Genomic DNA, 5,145 nt, shown 5'->3' with positions numbered 1-5,145 from the left:
CATATCCTGCATTAATGGAATAACGCTCTCTCACCTTGAAAATCTATACTCAGATATGATTTTGACATTAAAAAATATCATGTGCATGATACTGTAAAATCTTGGTAAGTGATTATTAATTTAACCCTATAGCACTTTTCCCATGCATACAAAATAATTAAGTCCTAACTACATCCAGTATTATTCACCGACAACAATTTTACATTGTTTCTTTAACACAGTTACCACTCTTGCCCTGCCATTCCAGTACAATTTGTACCTCACTACTACAGTGCCCCTAATGATCGATCTTGTACTTCTTGTCTGAAATGCCCTGGCTTTAAGTGAGGATGCTACTTCTCTGTCACATTTAAGGAGTTTTATGTAGTGAAGGTTTTTCTTTACTGTGTTCTGGTTTTCTATCCTTTAAGATAATAAAATCATGAGGTGTTTCAGAATTTACTTGTAAGTTAATGCATCACCTTGAACCTCAATGCAAACCTTTCTACGCCTACCAGCTTCACTCTCATCTTTCATGTGAAATTTAAGTGATAGAAGTCTAGATATATTCTCTCCTAGCTGGAATTTACACTGGGAAAATATATTCCTTTCATCCTGTAAGTGTCACCAGTTTTTCTAAATTTAATCTCTTTTTTTTTTCTCTATCATTTTCCAAACTGCGTGGTACATTACACAAAAAGGCTACTAAAAGGCCTAATATGTAATCATATAGCTCTCTAAAAAAGAAAACAAACAAACCAACAAATGAAAAGATTATATTTTACCTCAGATTTTTCTCCTAGCCGTAATGCTGTTGGTTTGCATATAATTCACTTGAGACCTTCCCAACAACCTCTTAACAGCTTCAAAGAAGCTTCCTTATATCCAACCAGGAAATTACAATACGATCCACAGAAACATTACAAACCTTCCCCGTCCCACGGCTGACATGCCCCCAATTTCCAACCAGTCCACATGACATCCTCCCTTTTCTTAATAGCTATTGTGTTACCTTTGGGAAAAAATGTCTCCTTAATCCGCAAGCGTACAGAGCTATCAGTCTAGACCGAGGGAACTACCTACAGGCACGTTTCCCCTCTTTCGGAACATACATCCTCCTGCCAAGACAACTTCCTTTCTCTTCCGTAGCACAAGGGTTGTAAGCCTGAAGACAGAACTGCACTACAACGAACGGGCAAGTCTTGTCAACATGAGTGCAAACTCCTCCAGTCCCAGCCGTAGAGCTGGCCTTGGAGACAGTACTTGCTCGTGGCACACAATGCATATCCATGCACCATCTGCTGAAAAGACATATATATATATATAAAACATCAAGTGAAGTAACTTAAGACACTCCCAACCACCTGGAGAAATTTATCTGAATTCAGCTTTACTTTTTCAGAGGTTGATTTATTTTTCTTTTGTTCTCTTACAAAGTCTAGAATCGGATTCAGATCAAGAATCCCATTTCACTTTCTTTAGCAGCTGAACTTCCCTGTACTCTATGGCTCACTGTGCTGGGCTTTAGTCACTTGAACTGCTCAGAGCAGGGGACCAGGGAAGAAGTCTCAGAACCCTCCCAACTTTACACCTGTGGCTACAGGTGGCCTTAAGTGAACAGTTCAATCAACTACTGAGCAGTCAGTCTGCTTAGGGATTTGGTAGGGGAACAACAGGACAAAATAATGAGCTGCTACTACACCTGCCACCTCCAAAAAAGGCAGAGCCACTCATGCAACTTTTCTTATGAGTAGATCAAGATTTGTAACCTTACCTCTGGGTTTGTTTTAAACTAACATTTAAACAAATCGGGCTGAGATCTACTACCACTTCTAAGTAGCGTTTAAATGAAGCAATTTCTAAACCCAAACAAATTTAGAGAGGAACTTACAGAATTACAGATGCTGTGCTAATTCTATGCTAATCTCTCCCTAAACTTAAAAGGCAAAACCAAGTCAGGAGTTAACCAAAAACTATTCGTTACACTAAAACTCACCCAAGCCCTGATGCATTATGCTTCTTCTCATTCACAAGAGCACTTAAAATGTTCAGACAACGTGGTCCTAGTAGCCATTAAAATATTTAAAGTGTTAAGTGTGCATCTGTCCCACCAGTAATTAGGAGTGAAGTGGCAGTTTCTGAAGTTAGGATCTACAGCCACAGCAGGTTTGAGGCACCTTGTTAGGGAAAATAAACCCTGGAAGAGTTATCACTGTAGGGGCTCTCTTCGGTTAGAAAAGTAAGAAACAGCATTAATATGCTCACAAGTCATGTGACATTTGGGTACTGGAAGGACACATTTTTATTCCATACAACTCTAAAGCAAATTCAAAAGGTTGTAATCCTAACACATAATATACACAGCTAAGTATACTTTCTAAAATAAAATACGGGATTGTAACTTTTTTTCAAATACATTGATACCTATCAGCCCTTTTAAGGAATTGTTGCCAAATCCAGATTAAACTGTTAGCAATTCCCTTCAGTTAACGAAAAATCAAAATGAAGCACGGCTTCCACAGCTCCATGCAATACTCACTGTTCAGAGCTGCACCGCACAAAAAGATTTAAGTACATGCTAGTGAACATAACTTTGAAATTTCCTTTATTGGCTTCTTTAGGTGCTTGCCTGAGATTTAAAGAGACAAAAAGAGTCTTACTTTTAGTCATGAATTATGAGAGCTATTTGAGCTAAACAAACTACACAGTGACATGCAAGCTTCCGATAACCCTCATGTTGCACCGATTTTATGTTAAGAAACAGTCACCAAATTAACGGGCTTCAAACTGCAATAACCTGAATTTTTAGCTCAGCCTTTCTCTGATTTTCTTCCCTCCCATTTAGACAGGAAGAAAAACTGTAGAAAGTACCCCACAGAGGAACTCATTCTGATCTTTTGTATTAAAATGCTTCTTCTAACAAGACAATGGCAGTTACTATATGTATTTTAATTGAAGAGCAACTAAGACTACTGTAAAGGCAGGTCTCTATGATGGAATCTCTCCCTACAGCACCACTGACTTCATAGTCAGGTAACTTCGTAAAAGGAGTCACATTTTTGGTGTGTAGCCCAACACCTGTAACCAAACAAGCATCAGGACAAAGATTCATGATGTGAAACAGCTGAGGTTAAATGTTACTTCAAGTATTTATACCCCCAGCATAGCTAATACAAGCAAAGCTTCCAATGCAGAAGGGGTATTCTTCCAAAATGAACCGGCAGGAAACCCCCACAGGCATTATTTATTCTTCCCTAAAAGAAAAGGAAAAAAATAAGTACCAAACCAGAAAAACAACTCAGAATTGATGCACAAAGTGGCCTGAACTAAATAAAATTATTATATTCCCCCAGTGTTCAGCACAATGAACATGAGCAAGTACAATGGCCTTTGACCATTTCCAAATTTGCAAACAGCTTGCAGCAAAGGGAAGCCAGAGTTCTGCCTGCTGTGGGTGAAGTTTCTTCTACTGTCAACAGGTACAGAGCTAGATCTGACCTACGGACAAAACTGAACCGCAGCTTCTGAACACATTTATGCCTTGAATAACCTATTAATACAATGCCAAAAAAGATCATCTGTCTAAATTAATACCATCTATCATGAAAGATCTTTTAACGAAATTTCTTCTATAGAAAGTACTAGTTTTCAGGCATACTGACTACAAGCATTAACACAAACTCATTAAAAGGCTTCAATAATTTGACACTAGATTTAGCATGAATGCTGATGTGATTTAACAAGTTGCCTAGCTAGCAAGAAGATGAATGTTTCAATAGCAGGGAAGTCAAAGCTCTAAATAATTGCAAAAAATAAACTTAAAATTGAAGCTTCAAGCATTCTGAGGCTCGGAAATTCATACTTGGAGCTGCCAACATACCCTTAGTATCTAAATCTAGCATTTTCCAGTTAAACCTTAAAACAATTAAGATGTTTTTCTCCATCATGAGACACTTCATTTTGTAAGATGACCAAAGTGTACTCTCTGAACGTTTAAGTATGCAAAACTTCACATTCAGCTTAAAGCTCATGTCATTCAAAAGTGATGATGAATAAGCTTCAGAGAGAGGTAGAAAAAGTCCTGAAATAGGGGAAATCCAGGTTCAGCACCAGGTTCCCAAAAAGACCGCACTTAAAATGTTGTAGGAAATCAGTTAGCAGGGCTTGGCGCAGAGAAATGTATTTTTCCTTTCCAAATCTCCCCCCGAGAGGCAGGGTGCAGGTGATTAAAAAACCCACACATACCCCAACTCTTGTTTGTATTTCTATACTGATTCACAGCTCCTCTAGTCTACAGTACTTCCTTCTACTCTTCATTTGCATTGAGATTTTTTCTTTTTCTCTCTACTGTTTGGGAACTACTACAGAAGACATATCTGTACAAAAGGAAAGAGTGTCTTTGTGTTCAATACTAGTGTCCTAGAAGCAGCATCATCCCCAGCAGGAAGAAAGTGCAGGTCAGTGATCTGTCTTCAAGGAACCATCTTAGCTACTGCATGATCAATGTAAATAAAACCTTCAGCTAATTTCGTCTCTTAACAATCTTCTCTTCAGCTTCCCCTCTAACCCTGTGTGTGTGTGTAATTTGTTGGGTGGCAGGAGGAGTGGCGCATGGCAAAGAGAAGGTACCTCAACAGAACTAGACATAAGTAGGTTTTCACAGCGGTATGGAACAGCACCTGCAACTGGCAATTCCACAATGTTTAAAAGTCCTTGGTTCCAGACTTGAAGACATAACTATTTACTTACAATAATTATATATACAAAAAAATATATAAAAGTTAAACATTCTAGGTTTCTGGTAACAAGGTCATAAATTTAAATCTTTAAGCATAATTTAAAATTAAGTCCAGGGAACCTTTATTGTAAATTCCACATTAAGAAAATTAGTAATTTTATCATGTCCTAACAGTCAATACACCTGCTTATAAAAAACTGCTGATTCATTTACTTACTCAAATTGTTACAATACAGAAATAAAAATTAGGAAATAGTTCAGTGTAATTAAATAGTTTAACACTAGACTCATTACCTACATACACAATACATGCTACTTTTGATAGCTGAACCCTTTCAAAAGTTATTTCTTTCTCCCCCACCCCCAAACTGATAATCTTTATGTCATTATGTCATTAATTAAAAACAAAACAAAACACTTCTACAAAC

The sequence above is a fragment of the Falco peregrinus genome, chromosome 12 (assembly GCF_023634155.1).
Source record: "Falco peregrinus isolate bFalPer1 chromosome 12, bFalPer1.pri, whole genome shotgun sequence".
NCBI lineage: Eukaryota > Metazoa > Chordata > Aves > Falconiformes > Falconidae > Falco > Falco peregrinus.
This window is presented reverse-complemented; position numbering follows the sequence as displayed.